The following is a 24,039-nucleotide window of genomic DNA, read 5'->3' as shown; positions in this document are numbered from 1 at the left end:
AGTTCAAATTTGACCTTAGACACCTGATACTTATTAATTGTATAACCTTGGACAAGTCACTTAACCTCATTCTTTTACAAAAACCAAAGAGAGGAAAAAGTATGAGAAATCAAGAAGGAGTAAAAGAATGAACAAAGAGAAGATAATTTGAAATATCTCATAGAAGAAAATGACCAGAAAAATAGATCTAGGAGAAATAATTTTAAAATTATTGGACTATTTGAAAACCATGATCATAAAAGATATCATCTTTCAAGAAATCATCAAGAAAGATAAATATATTTAACATGATGATCCATGTATAACCTATATCAGATCATTTATGAACTTGAGGAAGGGAGAAGAAAGGGAGAGAGAGAGAAAAAATGTGGAATTCAAAATCTTACAAAAAGTGAATGCTGAAAAATGTTCTTTATATGTAATTGGAAAAAACTCCATTTAATTAAAAATAAATTATTAAGGAAAATCATCCCAATATTCTAAAACCACAAGGTAAATTAGAAATTGAAAGAATTCACTGATGTCTCCTGAAAGAAATCTTATAATGAAAACTCCTGTGAATATTTTAGCCAAATTCCATAGTTCTCGGGTCAAAGAGAAAATATTTCCAGCATCCAAAAACAATTTGAATATCATGGAACCACAGCTAGGATAACTCAAGATTTAACAACTTCTATCTTAAAGGATTAGAGGACTCAGAATATGTGACTTGGAATAGGTTACAATCTAGAATCACGTTCCCAGAAAAACTGAGTGTAATTTTCTGGGGAGGAGGGAGGAGAAGGAGGAAATGGTTAGTCAATGAAATAGAGAACTTTTAAACATTCTTGATGAAAAGATTAGAGCTTTCAAATAAAAGATTCAAGAGGAGCATAAAGAAGTAACAGGAAAGGGAAATCAGAAGGCACTTAATAAGGTTGAACTGTTTACATTCTTACACAGGAAGGTGATACTTGTAAGTCATAAGAATTACTCATTAATAAGACAGTTAGGAGTACATACAGACAGAGGGCAAAAGTGTGAATTGAATATGAGGGATATTATCTAAAAAATGAAATTAAAGAGTGAGAGAGAATTGTAGAGAAAGAAAAAGGGAGAGACGGAATGAGGTAGATTATCGCATATCAAAAAGACAATAAAAAGCTATAAGTGAAAGCAAAGAGAAGGGAGGTAAGGAGGGGTGAGTGCAATATTCTCATCAGAATGACCTCTAAAAGTGAATAACATACACACTCAATTGGGTATAGAAATCTCTTGTACCCTATATGAAAGTAAGGAGATAAAGGAGATGGGGTGAAAGAAAAGAAGGGGATTATAGAAGCAAAACACTTTTGAAGAAGGTCAAGGTGAAGGGAGGGAAAGAATAGAATAAATGGAGGGGGATAGGATGGAGGGGAATAAAGTTAGCAATAGGAACTGTAGGAAAAAAATTTGAAGCAAGTTTTTTTTTCTGGTAAAGACCCTATTTCTCAAACATAGAGAACTAAGGCGAATTTATAAAAATAAGAAGCATTCTCCAGCTGATGGTTGATCAAAAGATAAGGTGTTTTCATATGAAGGAATCAAGGTTATCTATAGCCGCATGAAAATGTGCTTTAACTCACACTTAATTGGAGAAATGCAAATAAGGACAAGTCTGAGCAACAACATCTTATCTATTAGATTGGCTAATAGAACAGAAAATGAATGGAGAGAATGGGGAAAAATGAGACCTTAATGCTTTCTTGGTGCAATTTGGAACTATGCCCAAAGAGGTATAAAAACCATGCATAAATTTCACCTAGCAATACCACTACAAGGTCTGTATCCTAAATGAGATAAAGACAAAATGGAAAAGGACCTATCTTATATTTTATGTAAACATGAGCTCTTTTCTGGTACAAAGAATTTAAAATTAAGGGAATACCCATAACTGGGGGATAATTGAAAAAAATTTGGTATTTTATTGTGATAGAATATAATGCAATACCATTGTGCAATAAGAAATAATGAACAGGATGCTCTAAGCAAAACCCGAATTTGCATGACTTGATGCAAAATGAAATGTACTGTGTATAAAGTAACAGCAATATTGTAATCAGCTGTGAATGACTTAGCTATTCTCAACAAAACAATGATCTAACACAACTTCGAAGAACATATGATGAAAAATCCTATTTCCAAAGAAAGAAATGATAGTGTCTGAATACAGATTGAAACATGTTTTTTTTTACTTTACTTTTTTGAGTTTTTTTTTGTCTATGTTTTCTTTTACAACATGTCTAATATGGAAATGCTTTGTACAAACCCATCTTGAATTGCTTGCCTACTCATGGGGGAGGGAAGGGAGGAAAGGAGACAATTTGGAATTCAACGCTTTAAAAGTAAATGTTGAAAATTGTTTTTGTATATGATTGGGGGAAAATACTAAATATATATTTTTAAAATATGTTAACATACCAAAATGGTTTAGAGTTAGTATGAGAGAGAATTCAACCTGAGTTAGGTTGTGTTCTTTTGTTCTTAAAATTTATTGCTTTTTACTAAAACTCATTTGATATAATGAATTCTTGATGTGGGCAGTAATCTAAGCAAACCATAATTGTTGGAATCTAAAATGTAAATAGGAATATGTGATTAATTTGTTGATTATTTCTGGGTAATAGATATGACAATCATATGAAATATTTATATACATATATAAATACATTATATACACTTCATCCATAATGATTTGCTGTTAGTATGCTTGCTTATCTCTTTTGAAAATTAAAATATCAAAAGGCAAATGGTTTCAGCAGCGCATAAAACTGACAGTTTATGAAGTCATATACCATCCTACTACTTACCTAATGTGATAACACTTGTATCACAAAAATAAAATGTCTAAAGCAGTTGAAAATTCCTACTTCTCTAAAGTTGGTTCTCTCTTCTGTACTCCAGAAATAGGCAGTTCACTGGTGAGCAGTCAAAGAATCATCATCATCAGAAAAAGCTCCCTTTTGCAAAAAGAATAACTTTGTATGGAAGATTAGGTAGAATGATTTCTAGGGTCCCTTCCAACTCCAAAAATCTAAGGTTCTTAGTTTCTCTCCTCACCACCATCACCTATTCCCATCAGTTATTTAGTTATCCCCTTCCTAGGATGAAGAAGTGTCCATAATGGGTCTTTAAAAAAGGAGATAGATAAATGTAATTTTTTATTCAAAAGCACCACATTCATTTTCCCTCATCTTTAAATATAGCCAGTCATCTTTACAACACTGTAGGGGGAATCTATTTCTCCCTTAAGTTTATCTATACACACTGTTCTTTTCCTGTTTTCTTTATGAAGACTTTTTTTTTTACTCTCAAGTTTTCTTTCTAAATGCAAACTTGGTGAAATTCTAGTACCTTCCTTCACTGAATTTGAAATACATTGAATGATGAGGAATAAGAACAGCCTTTCCCTCCAAATAACCTTTTTTTTTTTGCTGTTGACTCATTTCCAGTAGAAAAACTAACACACAAGAAAGGAAATGCTTTATCTGAAGTCAAAAAGTCAACTAATGGTAAAGCCTTAGAATTAAGATTGTGATGCATTTGAAAGGCAAAAATTTCAGAAGCCTTTCTGTCAAGTAAGGTTTTTTGCAATCTGGACTTTTTTGGGGGTGGGGTGGGGTGGATTATGACCTTCACTGGGGTCTGTGGTTTTATTTAGTGAGGTCCCAATGAGGAAACTTCCTCTGCCAATACAGATCAGCAAGCGTTCTTCACCTTGTAACTTTTGAGCACTGATAGGTTACGGGACTTGATCAATCTCACTCAGTCGATGACCGTCAGATTTAGAACTTTTAGCCAGATCACCATAATTCCAGGGCTACCTTTCTATTCACTATGTTACACTCACTCTCAAGGTTTGTTATCAAAATTGATCTTTAAGTGACTTTCAATTATATTATTCAAAAACCAAACAATTCTGACAGTCATCCCATTGGCACTATTGTACTCTTTCTCCTCATCTGTCCTCTTCCTATCCCTGGCCTGATGGCAAAACTAGCCAGTCCCTTTAATGCTGGACTACTGGGATTATCTCTGGAATATTACCTTAGATACTGATGAGGAATAGAGCAAGACATTTTAGCTGCCCTATTAGCTGCTATTCTCTCTGCTACCCATAGCAACCAGGCAGACAATCAAATTCCTGGGAAAATGGGAGAAAAAAAAATGACTTGATCCTTTCCTAGATGTTTTTAGACTTTTACCCATATCTTTCATTTCAATTGATCACAATATTTCTATTCAAGAACCCTTTATGAATGGAATCAGATTCCCATTAGTGGTCAACATCGTTCATGGAGACACATTTACTTCCTATACTTTTATCTTTTGAATGATTCTTTTCATTTTGTGTTTTTAGAGTAAGGTGGCCTCAATGCTTAGAGATGAAGAGAAAATGTATAAAACATTCATTCCATTGATGGTTAATGAGCCAAAGTAATTTTGTTTACCAAAGAAAACTCATAATCATCATCATCAACATTGCTTTTGCCATCATCATCACAGTTATTTAGATATTTTATTGACTTTTGTTTAAAAATCTGTGACCTGGGATTTAAAAAAAAATAATACAAATTGGGGCAGCTAGGTGGCATAGTGGATAAAGCACCATCCCTGGAATCTGTAGTACCTGGGTTCAAATCTGGTCTCAGACACTTAATAATTACCTAGCTGTGTGGCCTTGGGCAAGGCACTAAACCTCATTTGCCTTGCAAAAAAACCCTAAAAAAATAATAATACAAATTTTTAGATTTTTTAAAATAAGAAAACATATTTGAGTCCTCTCAGTTTCAAGGAATTTACAATGATTATTTTTTCAAACAAGTTTTTTCTTCTGTCCTGTGATTCTTTTTGGTTTTTATTCAAAGTTGGCAGTTAATAAATATTTATTATTCCTCACTTGAAGTCAGGAAGAACTGAGTGGAAATTCTGATGTGGAGACTAGCTAGATGACCCTGGGCAATCATTTTACCTCTGTCTGCCTTAATTGCCTTATCTATAAAATGGAGATATTAACAGTACCTATCTCCTAGGGTTATTATTGAGATATTTATAAAATATTTTTACAAACTTAAAGCATTATCTAAATGTCAGTGATAGCTGATTTTGATATTCAAGGAAGATCTTTTCAGTAAAGAATTGTGTAATTTAAGTAAGGAATTGTGAAAGGTACTGGGGAAATGTAAAACAAAACTAAAGTAATCCTTGACTTTGAGGAATTTACATTTTCAGAAGGAATAAAATATATAGATGTATAAATATATTCAAAATAAGTGGAGACAACAGAAAAGGCAACATAAAGAGAATGGTTCCAGACCTCTAAGATAATTTTCTACTAGGGTAATTCTAAACACGGAGGACAGCTATGTTAAGGCATGGAGATAGGAGATGGAATATTATATGGAGGAAATTGTCCAATTGGGTAACAAAATTAAGTGAATATGTGAAGTGGAGATTAGAACTAGATTGTAAGGAACTTTAAAGGTCAAACCCAGAATTTGCCATGAAGTAATTAGGGAGTCACTGAAGCATCTCGAGCAACAGTGTGGTATCATCAAATTGAGTCTTTTAGAATTTCCTTTTGGCAACTATCTGGAAGCTGATTAATGTGGGAAGTAGGTAGATCAACTAGAAAACTAAGGTAATTGTCCAGGCCAGAGATAAGTAACTAGAGCTAGGATGGTGATTATCTGCTGGGAGAAAGAGAATAAGAGATACGAGAGCATTGATAGGACATGGCAACTGATGAGTATAACTGTGAAATTGTGAACCATGGAACCTAGAAGGATGGTGCTACCCTCAGTGGAAAAGAAAAAAGGAAGGCAAGAGGGAAGGTTTTAAGGGTATTTAGTCTGAAATCCTGAGGGGAAGGTCATGCAAGGTTGTCATTCAAGAGACAGAAGAAAACTGGATTTATAGATTTCAGAGTATAGACAGAGATGACGATTGACCCAATGAGAACCAATATGATCACCGAGAGAGAAAGTACAAAGAGAGAACTGTTGGCCCAGGAGAGAATGCTAGGGTACATTCATGCAAAGAAGATGAGGAAAGGATAATATAATACATTAAAGGAAACTGAAAAGGTCTAGGAAGAGGAAAACCAAAAGAAAGTATGTGATGAACATGCATGAAAAAAGAGATGGTCTAGAAGGAATGAGTGGTCAGTAAGGTTTCATTTAATTTCATTTTATGAATGAAACTAATTTCCTCACAAAGTCTAGCTATATAACTACATGGGGAGAATGAGAGCTCATAAAGGAAATAGAAGGCATGACTCCTGTGGGTGAATGATTCCCATCTGACAGCCCTCTGACAAGACTGAACTTGAATTTATCATTTGGCTTCCAAAGTTAGAGATTCATTAGATAAATGGGAAACAACCACTCCTCTCCACCCATTGCCCCCCCCCACCCCATATCCTGTTCATGGAATGCAGGAAATGACTAAAATTGAGACTGAAGGAAATTTACTGTTCAACATGGCAGTGATTAGTTTCTGAAGTATTTTAGAAACAAAACAAAACAAAAAATAACAAAAGAAATGCCACTCCTAAAAATTGGAAGACAAGTTTATTCAAGGCTCTCCAGTCTGGGGTAGCTGGGAGTTAGGGACAATGAGGTAGTGAAGTAGATAGAGAGCTGAACCTGGAGGCAGGAAGACTCATCTTCCTGAGCTCAAAACCCCAAAATAGTGTGAGTGTGTGTGTGTGTGTGTGTGTGTGTGTGTGTGTGTGTGTGTGTGTAAATCATTTAACCCTGTTTGCTTCATTTTCTTCTTCTGGAAAAGGAGCTGGAGAGGAAAATGACAAACCACTCTAGTATCTTTGTGAAGAAAACCCCAAATGGGGTCACAAAGGATGAGACACAACTCAACAACAACACCAGTTTTGCTTTTATTTAGGATCCAAACCCAAAATATTGGATGAACTTCTCATCTTTCAAGTTAGAAAAAGTGAGAAGAAGCTACAAAGGACTTTGGTTTGTAACTTCAGCCAAGACCCAAATTAGGGTCAAAGAAAATCTACAGAAAGATATGAACGAATCCTTTACAAAGTTCAAAGAGGCAATCATGTAAATCTGTTCAGGTTATTTCCTGGACCATTAATGGGAGTAGACAGAAACCCAGTGACTGGTAACCAATGGTCCTTTCCTCCACCCTGGCCATTTTTCTGCTCAAATGGTGATATCTTAGAATCTCAAGGAGCTTGCACTTCTGCCCCCTTGCCTAGTTCCAGAGACTTGGAGTGTTCTTTTCAAGATGCTTTGAATGTAAAAAAGAAATAGCTATGAGGGGGTTGGGGGAGGAGTATGCTTTTGCAGTTTCAGTTAAAAGTGTCTTGAAAATATTAACTAGAAAGATGAAATTGCTAGGCACCATGGTGACTTACTGCCTGGAATTTCTTAAGCCCTGGGTTAATGATTCTGGAATTTCTGCAAATTATTTTTTCAATTCTTTTATTAAACCATGATTTTATAGTCTCAAAGAGAGCATAATTATTCTTGAGGAGTTGTTTCACTCTCTAAACAGTGAAGACAAAGTTTGCCATTTTCACCAAAACATTAACTCTGAAAAGATCAATCTTAAATTGTAAACCCTTGGCATAGACAATACCTTTAGCTATGATAGAGCTTAACACAAATAAGGATAGTCACAAATTATATCTCATAATGCTAATGGGGTAGAAAGGAACAAAGTTCACAGGGAAATAAATGATCCACTGGGTTAGTACTGCTTTGGAGATGGTGTCAGAATTATCTAGCTTCCCCAAATTTAGAGGGATCAGGAGGAAGGGGATAGTCTCACCCAACCAAGAGCAAGCATGTACCCAAAGGTGAGTGTAGTTAATTAAGGTAACTATTTTTCAAAAACGTGTATCCTTCTTGATTGCCTTTGTGCTAAAACCTGGAGGCTCTCTCCAGGATCACATCTACTCTTTTGCTTCTTGTACCTCCATCCTGGGGAGGGATTCCATGTGGAGAAAGGGTTAGGGGCCAGGGGATGGAAAAAGAACGTAATAAGCATTTATTAAGCTATGATGTGCCAAACACAATATTAGGACACAACTCTATGAAAATAGTCAAAACTACTCCACTGCTGGTCAGTTGAGCAACATAGCTTTCTTTTTCTTTCTGCCTCTCACTCAGGTTTTCTTTCATTGATCAAAATTAGGTCCCAGGACAAGTCCCATATGGTCATAGTTTGGGTCCTGATTGGCTTAGAGTGAATGTAAATTTGTTTTCTGTTTCATCTGAAATCCTGAGGGTCTTCCCCTTCAACATTATGTGTTGGTTTTATGTGTTTTTTTGAGGGGGGGGATTGAACTTTGCAAAAGATGTCATTCTTTTCTTCATTTCTTTCTTACCTGCCTTAATAACTGAATGGGTGTTGCCTCAACCAGAGACCTGCTATAAATGAGCAAACTGAAAGAGACAGAGGTAAAATGACTTGCCCAGTGACACAGAACTAGGAAGTCTTGGAAAACACTTTGAACTCAGTTCTTCCTGATTCCAGGTACAGTCTTCTATTTACTGCAACACCTAAGTCCTCTGTAACCAAGATGTCAAAAGTATTCTCAGGTGTTATATGTGCCTTCTGAGGGTCTCTTGATACAGATTAAAATGCAATTGAGAAATAATTAACAAAATAAAAGTACAATAGAATGTAGATAATATAACATTTTAAGATTTAGTCAATAGCATACTTCAGATTATATACATAAATACTATATAACTCCAATTGTTCTCTGAACAGGGAAACATATATTCATGTATGTATATGTAGGAGAAAGACTGAAATCAGTTAATTCTGCTAGATGCCATATTATAGTGCTGTTTAATTTTGAACTTAGATCTATATCTTTTTGAAATCTGCTTTCTAACTATATCTCCCTAACCTTTTATGTCTTCTTGAATGCAAATACAAGATTTTATATTTATCTTTATTAAAACTCATCTATTTAACTCAACATAATGTTCAAACCTCTCAAGATTTTTTGAATACCAATTCTTCATGCTCCAAGTTAATTCTCTCTACATTGTGTCTTCTGTAGACATTTTGAGCATTCCATCTATGTTTTCTAAAAACTGATAAAAATGTTAACTAGTAGAAGGCTGAGTGCATATATTTGAGGCATTTTAAACATGGAGATCACTGGATACTGCCTGCCAAATTAACACTGAAATCTTAATGACTACTTCTTGGGTCCAGTCTTTCAGTCAATTTCAAGTTGATCAAACTCTACTACTGTTTAGTCTACTACATGTATCACTATAATATTCTTATAATATCTTCATACTACTCAAAAGAATAGTTTAAGAGCCTGTCACATACTTTGCTGAAATATTTGTAGTCTATACATATATCAGTGATTTTAAACTCAAATAGAAATGGTGAACAATAATCCATGTGTGAGGCTTTCTGTTCCTTGATTTAGATTCTGTTTTATTGTATTTTTATTTATTTTGCTAAATGTTTCCCAATTATATTTTATCTGGTTCAAAGTATACTTGGGAGTGATTCTGGCCACACTTGGGAGTCCTATAGTCCACATGAGGCCTTTGTGCTGTGTGTTTGCTCCACATCATTTCTTTATACACTGATTTAATAACCCTGTGGAAGGGAGAAGGAAATAAACTTAATCTCTCCTGATCTGTACTTGAAACCATGAGGACTATAAATACCCATACTTTTTCTAGAATTTCACTAAGAATAATTTGAATATGTTCCAGAATTTTGCCAGGAATAAAAATCAAGTTAACTAGCTTATATTTTGTGAATTCCATTCTCTTTCTCTTTTGAAAAACTGCAACAATTCCCCTTCTTTACTCTTTCACATTCTCCATGATCTTTCAAACTGGTCTGATATTGATGGCAGAGTCCTACTGGCCAATTCTTTCAAGACCAATGATGTATAACATCTGTGGCAGGTGACTTGAATTCATCAGATCATCTTGAGTTTAAGCAACTTTCCATCCATTTTAATTTTTTTCTTTTAATCTAAAAAGATTTGTCTTTGATGGAGAAAACATTAACAAAACAAGAATTAAGTGCTTCTGTGAACATTTCATCATCAGTTACCATCAAAGTATCCATAATAAACAAAGGAGCAGAGCCAAGATGGTGGGCCACAGGCAGCGACCCAGCTGAGCTCTCTCAATACTCCCCCCTCCAAACAACTTTAAAGTAATTCCTCAAATCAAATTTTGGAGAGGCAGAGTCAAAAAAAGTACATAGTAAGACATTATTCCATCCTAAGGCAATTTAGGAGGTTGACAGAAGAGGTATATGACTCTGGACTGGGGCCAGATGGTAAGAGGGCTTGCACATTGAGTCAGAAAGAGATTACAGTCCCTCCCCTCCTCCCTTTTGCAGGCAAGAAATTATATTTTAGATTTAGAGGGTACAATAGAAATGGGAAAAAACCACTGATCACCCTAAAGAAATCCCAAAATGAAAACTCTCAAATATTACAGTCAAATTCCAGAACTCCCAGGTCAAGAAGAAAATATTGCAAGAATCTAATTTTTTTAATTTAAATATCAGAGGAGAACAGTAGGGATCACAGAAGATCTAGCAGCTTCCACCTTAAAGGAGTGGAGGGCTTATAATGTAATATTCTGGAGAGCAAAGAAACGAGGATTACAACTAAGAATAACCTACCCAGGAAAAGTGAGCATAATCCTTCAGGGGACAATATAAATCTTTAATGAAATAGAGGGTTTCAAGCATTCTTGATGAAATGCATACAAAATTTGACATTCAAACACCAGACCCAAAAGAAGCATAAAAAAAGACAAAAGAGAAATCATAAGGGACTCAAAGTTTAAACATGAAGGAGTAATCATAGGGGATTTAATAAACTTAAACTGTTTTCATTCAAGAAAATTCATGGAGGAACATTTATAATGGGGAAAATGGAGTGTAGTAGACAATGTTTGAATCTCACTCTCATTGGAATTGGTTCAAAGAGGGAAGTATATACATATATATATATATATATATATATATGTATGTATGTATATATGTATATATATATATGTACATATACGCACACACAGGTGGATATAAAAACCTACTTTACACCATAGGGAAATAAAAAGGGAAAGTAATAAGAGATAAGGTAGAGAGTGATAAAAGAAAGCATAGATTAAGGCAGAAAGTAGCAGTAAACAAAACAGATTTTTTGAGGAAGAAACAGGAAAAAAAGAGAGAATGAAGAATAAACGAAAGAAAATAGGATGGAAGGAAATATATAGTAATCAGTAATCTCATTTAAATGAGATGAACTCACCAAGAAAACTAAAACAGAGAGCAGAATGGATTAGAAAACAGAATCCAACAACATGCTATTTACAAAAGAGACACTTAAAACAAGAAAGAAATACACAATGTTAAAATAAAGGTCAGAGGCAGCAACCATGAAATCCAACAAAAATTGAAAAGTCAGAAAAAGGAAAAATAGAGCTAATTAAAAAAATAATCAGTGACCTTTTGCTAAAAGATTCCATAAACACTGAAGTAATATCAAAAAAGTTTGTAGCAAGTTTCTCTGATTAAAGTTTCATTTCTCAATTCTATATCAAATTCATAAAAATAAAAGCCATTCTCCAACTGATAAATTGTCTAGGGATATGAAGAGGCAGTTTTCAGAAGAATAAATCTCTCTAATAGATATATGGAAAAGTACTCTAAAAACTTTCACTATTGACTAGTGAAATGCAAATTAAAACAGCTCTGATATACTGCTTTTTCAGAGAATAATCAATGGTGTTTATTTTTTTGAGGATTTATTTTTTAAATTTTTTATTTTTGCATTGATGTTTAACTTTTTCAAATGCATGTTATGTATGTTTTTTAACATTCGTTCATTCATATGCCTATGTATATTTCTAAGTTAAAAAATTTTCTTCCACCCTCCCTTCCCACCACCTCCCTCAGCAGCAAGCAGTGAGATTAATATTCTATTTACACATTTGTGTTAAGTATGTTTATAGATTAGCCATTTTTGGTATGAGGAATTAGGAGGAATTAGGATGAAGGGAAAGAAATACATGCATTTTTTTAAATGAATATAGTGTCTCTCAGATTCTGAGGGATTTTTTATTTTGCTTTGTTTTTCTTCTGGATGAGGATAGCATTGTCCAAAGCTGATCTAATAGTTTTGTCCCGGCTCTCTGAACTGATGAGAGCAGCTGCATCCATCAGGGTTGAATATTTCACAATGTTGTTGCTAATGATTCTGCTCCTTTCACTCAGGATGAAATCCTGTAATTCCCTCCATGCTTCTCTAGAGTTCGACCAATTATGATTTGTCATATAACAATAGTTTTCCATATCTGATATATCTCTTTATGCCTATCAGAAATTGCAACTGCCGAATGGGATGGGGAAAAAATTAGGTACACTTGTAGATGGTTGATGGAGTTGTGAACTCATTCAACCATCCTGGTGAATAGTTTGGAACTAATTCCAAAGGGCCCAGAAAGATCAAAAGAACAAGCATCTATATGTAAAAATATTCAATTAGGGCATGACTGAACAAGCTGTAGCATATGATTGTGATTAAGTATTATGCTATGAGAAATAATTTGGGAATAACTTCAGAAGACCCATGTGAACTGATGCAAAATGAAGTGAGAAGACCTGGGAGATTATTGTAAACAGTAATAGCAATGTTATAAAAATGATGATCAACTGAGAAAGGCTTGGTTACTCTGATCAATACAATAATCCATGCCAATTCCAAAGAACTCATGATGAAAAATGTTACCCTCCAGAAAGAACTGATGAACTCTGATTTAAAATTGAAAGATAATTTTCTTACTTTATTGGGTTTTTTTTGCTTTTTTGGGGGAATTAGCTAATATGGAAACATATTTTGCATAATTTCAAATGGATAATTAATAATATATAGTTTGCCTTCTTAATGGGTAGGGTAGGTGTTGGAGGGAAGTATAGATTCTAGAAGTCTTTTAAAAAACCTAATGTAAATAAATAATTAAAAAATAAAAATGAACATTAGTATTTCTCCTTCTTTGATCATCCCTATTGCCCCAAGAGAATCAAATAAAAATCCTTTTTTTTCTTATCCTTAGCTTTCTACATAATTTCCTTAGTTGTTCTCTAGATTCTACTCAATCTACTAGAGACTATTTTAAAAGGATTTTGCCACACTTTTGCATTCATCTTATAACCTATCCATTTTTTAATCTTTTGTATTTAATAGAATTTAAATTTGTTGGTGAGTTCCCTGGCTTTGAGGCAGGATCTTCTGCAGGATATCTTTGAGACAGCATCTTTGGCATCATCTATTATTGAAAATAATGTACCATTATTACTCTACTCATGCCTATCAAGAGACTTTGCCATAAATGTATTTCTCTTGGACACTTTGGCTTATTTCATCATTTGTGGCTAAACAGAACTTTAATAAAAATATTGCTGTTAAAAATCCTTTGTCCCTGGGACAAGTATGTTATTGATGTTGTTGAGTCATTCAGTCAGGTTAGATCTTTCATAACTCTGTATGAAATTTTCTTTGCAAAGATTTTGGAGTTGTCATTTCCTTCTCAAGCAGATTAAGACAAACAGAAAATAAGTGACTTTTCCAGTCATGAGTTCTGTGTTGAAATCTCGATTGAATTCAGGTTTTCCTATCTCTAGGCCCAGTATTCCGAACACTGAGACACTTGCAGGGACAAATTTAGGGACCTTTAAAGTACTGTAAATTTTCCCAGCACAAGTCTAGCCTAGTCTCTTCTTAATTAAACCTGGGGAAATTCCTTCTTCTATAAAAGTGCCATTTCAAGATATTTCAATTTTTACCTCCATCTTCAATATTTAAAACCATCTCAACATCTATACTACATCTCTATTTTTAATCTGTAACATTTATTTCTATCTCTATCTACATCTCTATCTCTAATCTATAAACTTTATTTCTAGACTGATGAGCCAACTCTCGTCAATTGTTATGGAAAGAAAATAGAGGTTAAATGTGTTTTTGACCTCAAATCCTTGAATAAAATAGGCATGTGAATTATCTTGTCTTTGACTGACCATTTTCCAAACCGCATGCTCTTGGGTCAGAAAGAACACCATCTTTCCTATTCAGATTGGCATAAACAAAATCAATCATAGCCTTCTCACCTTCACATTCCTCCAGGGATGTACCTGGTGAATGCCTAATAAACTCTACTGGGAAAAATATATACTCAATATACTTTTAAGTTTCAACAGAAATATTAATATTTTCTTTATTCCTATCTTAAGTCTGGACAACCAACAAAACAGTAAATCAAGCCGTGATTTTTAATAGTTGATTTCTGAGGTGTAAATGACCACACTGAGCAATTAGTCCTAAGAACTAGTGCCAATACACCCCTGCATACCTTTCTATTCCAAACCTGGAAATTAAATTTTATTATACATATATATATATATATATATATATATATATGTATATATATATAGTATCTCCCAAACACATATATTCTCATTCTTCTATTATATATTTATAATAATATAAAATTATTACTTCAGTTGTCCCTCATGGACATTTCATTCAAAGGATGCATCCTGTCATGGAAATTGCACAGAACTGGAGTCAGTCTAGAGGTCTGGACACCAGCTTTACTACTGATTTATCGTGGGAACTTGGCAAGTAATTTATTATCTATGGGGCAGCCATTTTAGACCTGGGGTCTACAGAATCATCCTCTATATCTCACAAGGTGCTCTGTAGATAGATTTCAGAATTCCATTAAGCTACATGGGGAAAATTACATCTTTATATTTATTGTTATTTTATTTATTGATTTCCTTTTTAATCCCATGTTTTTCATTTTAGCCACTTAAAAATATTGATCTGAGAAGATCCACAGGCTTCCCCAGAAAGGGTCAAATTCAAACTCTTCTACTTGAGCTTTGAAGTCCTTCAAGATCTTTCTTCAATCTTAATTTCTAGTTATTTATCCTCTCTGTTGCCTCACTTTGCTCATCTATAAAATGGGGATAATATCCAACCCAGCTGAAGATGGCTGTGAGGATCAATTGAGAGAATATTTATAAAACACTTATCACAGTTCCTAATATATAGTAGACATAGAAGTCAGCCATTAGTATTATTATTTATAAATAAAGTAAAATAACATATACTAAAGGACTCACAAGGCTCTTGGGAGGGAAGTGTACTTCATAGAATCATGTATCTGAAGCTGGAAGCAATTTAAGGACTCATCTAATCCAAGCCCCCTTATTTTAAAGATGAGGATATTGAGTGCAGAGAAGTCATGAGGCTTTCTAAAGTCAAACAGCAAGTAAAGGACTGCACCAAGATTCTTACTTAGATTCCTGTGACTCTAACTTCATCTCTTTCCCCTGTATCATGCAAAGGAAGAATGTAACTGGAGTTGCCCAAACAACGACACAGAGGCCAGGTTTCAGCCACAAAGGCTGTGACTCCTATTCTTCTGCTCTCATGGAATTTGTTCCCCTATGAAACACTCCAAAGAGAAATAATACTCAGTTTCTTCTAGAAAATCATTTTCAAAACAAGCAACTAGAAAGCCCTGAAAACCTTTTTTTTTTTTTTTTTGGCCAGCATAGAAACAGAGCTAAGTCTTATGTTTGAGAAATGTCACATACATTTGACGTAATTCTCCAATATTTTAGTTATTTGGCTTCTTAGGGAAAGGATCCAGTTAAATATGTTCATTAAGTGGAGATCTATTTTTCTTTGTTTTTCCCTTTCATGATGAAGAAGTTTATCATTCATGAGAATGACATCTGACATTTCCATAAGGCCTTTTCTCTTCGAGGCATTGACACACTGCATGGTAAGACATTTCCAGGGATGGCTGTATTGAATAATGAAATGCAGACGCCCTCTGGGACAAGGCTCTGAGCAACCTCTAATAAAACCCAGCTGTTGAAGTCTGGAAGCAAAGAACTCATTCTCTTGGGATGGCAGCAAGTTAAAGGAAGGTAAATAAGGCAAGGAGGAATTTTTTTTTATCTCTACATTTTAATAACAAAAAGAAATTGCCAAAAAAGGTTTGTGTGTGTGTGTGTGTGTGTGTGTGTGTGTGTGTGTGTGTGTGTGTGTGTGTGTGTGTATGTGTGCTGGAGAGTTGTTGCAGGGAAGATTTGATCAGAGAATCACAGAATTGGCAGGGACCTTTCATTTTCCAGGAGAATGAGATGCAAATTGACCTGAGTTATCATCACAAACTCAAGGCTAAGCTAAGCCACATATATATCTGCATCCTAAGCACAGTTTGTGGCAAACTCCAGGGACCTTCAAAAGTGACAGAAGCTCAAGGACCCCAGTTTTAGTTCTGACCCTGGAGATGACATTGGAAAAGGCTTCCAGTTTTCTAAATTCTCCTTTTGTACGGATCACTTAAATGGCTTACCTCCTTTGAATGACATTGAGCTATAAAATTGAAATACATAAATACTCAATCTCATTTTGCACAATTCCATTCTGAGAGTATAGCTATAGCTGTTATCTAAATCTGCCTACAATTCCCTAGGAGGAAGAGGAGGGAACAGTGATTATTTCTGAATAATAGATTAGAAAAATGAATTCCAAAGTACAGTAAGTATCTGAAATTCCTCATACTAGGCTAGGATTTTTTTCTTCCTTCTAGATATAACCAGGAGATGCTAAACATCATTGTGAGACATTTTCTATGCAGCAATGATGACGGGGTTAGAGAGGGAAGGGAAGAATCAGTTTTAGAATTCTGGGGTTATTTATAACTTATTTCTGGGTTAAATGATGCTCCTAAACTATTGCTGGACTAGTTTAGATTATCATTCCTTCTCACAGAAGAACCATAAGAGAAATACTTATTAATAACCAATGATTTCAGGAAATCCAGAATTCTCCACTTTTTCTAACATCTTGATTTTAAATGTCCAGTTTTCTACTCAGACCTGAGTGCAGTATAAATTCTTTGAATAGATTTTCTAGGGCTGGGGGGAAATGAAGAAATAAATGATGAAATCAAAGTTCAGGTCCAACCCCTCTTCTGAATATTCATTCTTTCATTAATTATTAACCAAGCAGAGTAGATCACCATCCTTCTGATCACTCCTCTTCTAAAAGAACATATAAACCTTTACTAGCTGTCATGATTGTCTTGGGTCTAAGAGAGAGAGAAGGCCAAATAATCATCCTTTTTCTTAAAATACTGGCATTGTTAATAAAGTGATTAAATTAACTTGAAAGATGTCTCTGGAATCTTTTTAAATGCAACAATTCCTATGCTCATAAATCCTCTCACCAGAACTGTAACTATGATGGAGTAATCAGAATCTTGCACTGGGTGTTGAAATATAGAGGATATGAAATATAGAGTAACATCAATAAGCATCTGCCAGGAGGACCTGAACCCCAAAATCCTTGAATCTTTGAGGGATGTTCCCTGCAGCTTCTTTACTGATAACTATACCTGGTGGTAGCTCTACTCTGAATCCTGCTATTCTGAGCATGGTTTAGCTGTTTGACACCCAGGTCTGTAGCAATACTTCATGGGCGTTTTGACAAAAACAAAGGCAGTTCCCCTGGAATTGTGACTCCCCTTAACCCAAATAAAATTCATGGAATCTAATCTCTCAATAACTGTTTGCTCCAACCCATTCTTTATTGAGCTATTTTAAGTTCCAATCCTCAAAAAACCCTTGTTTTTGCACATGAACAGCTTTTTAAATAGATACCTCCTGTCCTGTTCTTGTAATTTTGTGACCTTCATGCAAGAACTGATAGTTTTGCTATGAAATTCCATCTGTTCCCAAGCTTTACTGATGAGCTCAAATATTCATCTTTTAGGAGTATCCAGATTCATCAGAAATATTGATAAGAAGAAGAATGCTCAAGTTGTAAGAAAAGGAAAGAAATTTAGAGGGTTTTGTCCTAGGTAAAAGACCTGAGTTTTTTGAGTCAGTGTCTCTCTTTAAAGAATCTAGCCCCCCCCTCCAAAAAAAAGGACCCCAGGGATAAAAAGATTAAAATGAAATAGTACTTGTCTTAGAGGAGATTATGTTTGTTGGAGGAAAACAACATCCATATAGATAATTCAGTACAAAATAGATAGAAAACTGTTTTGAGAGGTAGATAAACCTTGCAATGTAGGCTTGGGAATTGGGGAAACTTCCTTCTCCTGGAACTTAATCTAGTCTTTGAAGAAAACCTTAATCAAAGTGAAGGAGAGCAATGTAGGATTTCATGGCGATAGGAAATGGAATGCTAAAAATAGGGTCAAACCAAACCACACACATTATTAGGAACTATAATTGGGGCTCCAGAAAAAGGTAAAAACTAGTTTTTGCTCTTAAGGAGTTCACAATTTGAAGGGGAAAATCCAAGGAACAACCAGCAGACCAGGGTATCTGGAGTATATGAAAGCCAATACTGTTCAATAAACCTGGAAGGTTAAGGTAGGTGATATAGTTCTACAAGTTTTAAAGCCAACTATTAGGAATTGTATCATATCCTGGAGATAGAGAGTCATGGAAGCTATCTGAGTGGGGAAGAATCATGGTTGAATTTGTGCTTTAGAAATCATAGTTTGGTAGCTTTCTGAAAGGTGGACTTGAGGTGATAGCCACGGAAGAGCAATGATAATATGACCTACTTTAGAGGTATTTTGTAAAGAAAGAGCTTTGCAATTCAGTCTGTATGAACAATTCTAGCTTTATATAAATATAACAGATTGCCTAAGGAGGTAGTAAGGTTTTTGTCATTGAAGAGGATTAAGAAGAGGCTGGATCACTACTTTGAAAGGTATATTCCTAAGACTATTGAGGTTTCACTTGAGAGTAGGGAATTGATGGTCTCTGGGTGTTTTCCCCCCTCTCTATGATTTTATGAAGCTCTTGTTCAGAACTGGATGACTTTAGAGAGCAATTGAGTCTTTTCCTATTAGTGAGATTTAGGTGATTTATCATTCTAAGAGAGATTAAAGAGTAGGAAAGAAATAAGACAATTTTTCTACTCTCTAGAAGTGAAATCTTGTCCAGCTACTTTGTCCAACATTAAGCAACTACCACTGGATCAGGGGCCTGAGACACTTTGCTTCCTCTCTTCTCCATTAATAGACCAATCTATTCTGGACATGAGTATATAGTTAAAATGGGTCCAGTCCTATAGTTAAGGAAATGATCTCTAAACACAGAGGGGCTAGGATCCCTTTTCTCACAAGTCTTGGCTCATTAAACTCCTACCCCAGTACCCTGGGAACACTTTCTTAAGTTTAGACCATGACTCATGACTAAGGTCTCGCAATCAAATATTCTTTCTGTTGGAGCATGTTGTCATCCATGACAGGACATGGACATAAGCTACACAGGAGGAAACATGATTAGGTTATGATTCCTCTTGTAGGTAGGAGTTTTCACATAAAAAAGATTACAGATATTTTGAAGTAGCAAGTCGTTATAAACTTCTACTGGTACTATTACACGTTAGTTCCTTTCTTTATTCAAAGGCTTCAACTTTCAGCAAAGAACCTCTTTGCACAGAAGAAAAACCACTTTATTCTCTATAACCCTGTGGCATCTTAAACCCTTCACCCTCCCAGGCCCGTTGTTGATGTTATTAAGGGGGCCGATTAAGTTTACCCTCATTGTAAAAGGGACTAAAACTACCCCCTATATTCACAAGTTGGCTTGGGTCTCAGCTGTGTGTCTTTTCTGTCTGGCATTTTTATTTGTGAAACGTTTTTACTTTTCCCAGGATACTGAGGATAGAAACATTCTATGCAGAGAATGTTATATGTGTGTAATAATGAAGGACAGGAGACATGCTGAGACTTTGATTATGGAAATGATGTGCCCAGAAACCTTAAACAGAGATGTGATTATTTCTGTTTTAAAGAAATTCACTCTTCAGCTTGCATTTTTTGAGTTGGATTTTTTATATACTTTTTTCTTCTTGAGGAAGATTAGGTCTCTGGATTCAGGCAATTTAATTCTGAGTTCAACTCCCAGATTCTAGATCCTGGACACATTCTCTTTAGGCAAAAAACATTCCTTTTGTAAAAAATTAAACTTAAATTTTAGCTTTTGCTTTTTCTGAACTTTAACAAATAACAAGAGCATTTCCAGATATAGTGCAGAGGAAAAAGGATTCTACATGAATCTGTAATTCTCTGTATCACACTATTTTGCTTAAACATTTATATGTGTATATATGAATATATACACCTATACTGATAATATAAAATATATGTATACTTTATATGCATATTATATATGTGTGTATATGTGTACAAATGTATATGTATGTATCTATATCTATAAATATATCTATATATCTATATGCACACAGATATCTGGCTGCGTGATATATTATCAGGTCTTTCCAGGATTGTTCTTCCACTTTTGGTGTCTATCTGCCACCCAACCACTCACCTCCAAAAAGCTATAGCATGCATAGCACAACAGAAAAATGCATAGCAGTCACACACCCTGGTAAGCCATCTCAGAAGACAGCCTAAACCATGAAGACAACCACCAGGCCCCTCGAACTTGTTGGTGAATTAGGGGGATAACAAGGATGTAAAGACTTACCCCAGTAGAATGAACAGATGAGATCAGTTTGTTCTACCAATCATGGTGGTGATTGAAGCAGCTGCTATGGAGCACTTACAGCTTGGTTAGAAATAAAAAAATGCCAAGGTCATTCATCACATCCAGGGCCGTCACCAGAAAACCCAACTTGTGTCTTACCATTGAAGAGAAAAAAAAGCCTGGACTTCATTATTACAGGATTTAGTGATGAAAAATTGCCCTGATAACATGAACTTCACAGAGTCTTGAAGAAAGAATGAGACATGACTTCTGCATCATTGAACTCCAATTCATGCTTAATTCAAGGCAGCATCACCCTGTGATATCATTGGTGCACTTTGTAAACAAAAATAAGTGAGAATTCATGTATACATGCTACTGTCCTATTTGTGGTTCCTTCTGAGTGCCATCTGTTTTCTTCTGTGTGCATTGTTTAAGTTATTAAAAAGAATTCATCCTCTTTCCCTTTCATCCCTCATTCTCAATTTCCTTACCTATAAAATGAGAAGAAAAATAGCACCTCCATCCCAAGACAGTTGTAAGAATCGAATGTGATAACCTATGCACAATGCTTTACACATCTTAAAGGGCGATGTAAACACTCACTGTTTTAATTTATTATTAACAACAGTATAAAGAAAATAGACCTGAAAACGAAACCAATACTGAAACATATACACTTACTTGTGTTATCTCAGATGGTGGTGGTGATGGTGGTGATTGTATTTGTCCTTCATTCCCACAGTGACATGCAAAGGAAAAGGAATTGGATTTAAGTGAGGTGGGGGAGGTATGTAAAACCACCAGTCTCCTTTCTCCACTTATGTTTTCTGGGTCAAGTGGCCAGATATGGATCAGGATCAGTGGAGATGGCTCTGGATGTAATAGGAGACTAAGTCATCTAAGATATTTCTGTGGGAAAAGAAGTGATCTGATATTTAGCATTAGCATTAAGAAATTGAATGCAGAATTGCTAAAGGGCTGCCTATGAAAAGTGAATACCATATGAAACCATGTTTTGAATTGTGCCATTTTTATAGGTATGTTCTCTTCTACTTCCTAGCTCTATTTTCTTTTTTTTTCTTAAAAATTAACTGCGTGCCCCAATTGATAAGTGGTCAAAGGTAGCAAATGAAGAAATTAAAACTATATATAATAAGATGAAAAACTGCTTCAAATCATTATTGTTTAGGAAAATGGGTATCACCTCATACTTACCAGATTGGCCAAGATGAGAAAAAGGGAAAATTATCAATGTTAGAGAGGTTGTGAGAGTATGGAACTTTCATGCAATGCTGGTAGAGTTATGAATGGAATCAACCATTCTGGAGAGCAATATGGAACTATGCCCAAAGAACAATAAAATTGTTCATTCCCAGCAATTCCAGGGTCTATATCCAGAAGAAATTATAAAAAAAGAAAAATCCTACTTGTTCCAAAATATTCATAGCAGCTCTTTTTAAGGTGGCAAAGAATTGGAAAATGAGGGGATGACCATCAATTGGGGAATGGCTAAACAAGTTATGGTACATAAATGCTATGAAATTCTATTGTTCTATAAGAAACCATAAATGATTGGACTCTAGGGAAGCACGGGATGACTTATGGGATCTGATGCTGAGTGAAGGGAGCAGAAACAAGTAAAACCAAATACACATTAACAACAACACTGTGAGATGAGCAGCCTTGCTGTAAGCAGCTCCTCTCAGAAGTTCAGACACCAGTAATGGACAATATTATCCCCATCCAGAGGAAGAAAAGCAAAACAAAACAAAAACAAACCTTTTAGAATCTGATGAACACTTTATAAAAATTATCTCTTATATATCTCTTTCTCTTAATCCTAATTCCTTTTATTGAAGATAACTAATCTGTAAACATAAATTTTTATAAAAGATATGTATGAACAATGCTAACCTGATTTTTTGGCCCTGAAGGGAGAGTGGAAGGAAATTTTGTAGCTTAAAAATATACATATACATATGGATGAAAATAAATAAAAATTTAGCTGATGGTTCAATTCTAATACTGATATACTATAGGGAGCAAATATCTCATATTTCTTTTTCCAGTATTAATGTTTGCAAATGTTTTTGTACATACTAACTTATTTATGTGTATAATGCTGTCTTACTATATAGACTGTAATCTTCTTAATAAGGGGACAGTCTACATTTCTGTCTTTTTTTTTGTCCCCAGTACATAGCAGAAAACAGACATTAAAGTGATGTCAGGCAATTACTCCTTTCTATATAATAAAATGTTTTCTTTATACCTTTGGCAAAAATCTCTTCTTTTGAGTGACTTGAGGTACAAATAAATTGCATTTGAGCTGTAGATAGATTTATGTTGATGGATGGTGATGAGGATGAGGATGAGGATGATGATGATGATGATGATAATGATGATGATGTTGATGATGATAATAATAATACCTATCATTTACATTTGATTTGTAAAGAGTTTTACTACTAGATGGCAGTAGTGAATGGACTGGGCCTAGAGTCAGAAAGATCTTCTTGAGTTCATATTGGTCTCATACATTTACTAGTTTTTTGACCCTGGGCAAATCACTAACCCTATTTGTCTTAGTTCCTTCATCTCTACAATGACCTAGAGAAGGAAATGGCAAATCAAGCCATTATCTTTGTTACCAAAAAAACCACAGAGTCACAAAGAGTTGAACATGATTGAAAATGACTAAAATCCACAAGGTCAGGTAGCCGTGGATGAATTTAAGTGGCTGAAATTTTGCTTTAGAAATAGTGTTAAGAGTATTAAAACTCGGGGCGGCTAGGTGGTGTGGTGGATAAAGCGCTGGCCTTGGAGTCAGGAGCACCTGGGTTCAAATCTGGTCTCAGACACTTAATAATTACCTAGCTGTGTGGCCTTGGGCAAGCCACTTAACCCCATTTGCCTTGCAAAAACCTAAAGAAACAAACAAACAAACAAAAAATCAAACCAAGAGTATCAAAACTCAGAATAAGCTGAGGCCATTGAGAGAAGCCAAGGAAGGATAAAAAGAATGCTGGTTATTGTTTTGGCTTTTAGTTTGGTTAGGGTGTTTTAGCTATAATGAGAGGATAAAAAGCTCAAAGAAGGGATTTGACCTTTGTTTGGGGTAGAAGAGATGATAACTGGAAAGAGAAAGATGGCAGTTGTTCAATTACTATTTGGCTTCTGTTTCCTTGTTCAAGGGAGAATGACTGGATTTGACAGAAAGAATATGATTAATCAGGCGTTAACATCAGGCATAAAGAGATGATTAGAGAGAACCTAGTTTTCTTTTATGAATTAAGGTCATGTACTGAAAGAAATGGCAGAAGTAGTTGTTGAGCGCCTGTCAGTGATATTTAAAAGAGAACTGGATATGAGAGAGGTACCATAAGATTAGATGAGAAAAAGGGAAGCAAAGTCAGCAAATTCTAATCCTTTGAGTTT

The 24,039-nt window shown here is 34.9% G+C and overlaps 1 long non-coding RNA gene across 1 annotated transcript; it reads left to right on the top strand.

Annotated features, from left to right (window-relative positions):
* Positions 1 to 7,775: 7,775 nt before the first annotated feature.
* Positions 7,776 to 16,013, top strand: LOC141515955 (uncharacterized). Its single transcript, XR_012476575.1, has 3 exons — positions 7,776 to 7,852; positions 8,420 to 8,532; positions 15,782 to 16,013. It is a non-coding gene; the product is annotated as an uncharacterized LOC141515955 (long non-coding RNA).
* Positions 16,014 to 24,039: the final 8,026 nt, after the last annotated feature.

Source organism: Macrotis lagotis, chromosome 3 (genome assembly GCF_037893015.1).
Source record: "Macrotis lagotis isolate mMagLag1 chromosome 3, bilby.v1.9.chrom.fasta, whole genome shotgun sequence".
Taxonomy (NCBI): domain Eukaryota; kingdom Metazoa; phylum Chordata; class Mammalia; order Peramelemorphia; family Peramelidae; genus Macrotis; species Macrotis lagotis.
The sequence above is the reverse complement of the archived record's forward strand: the minus strand, read 5'-3'. Positions and strand labels throughout refer to the sequence as shown.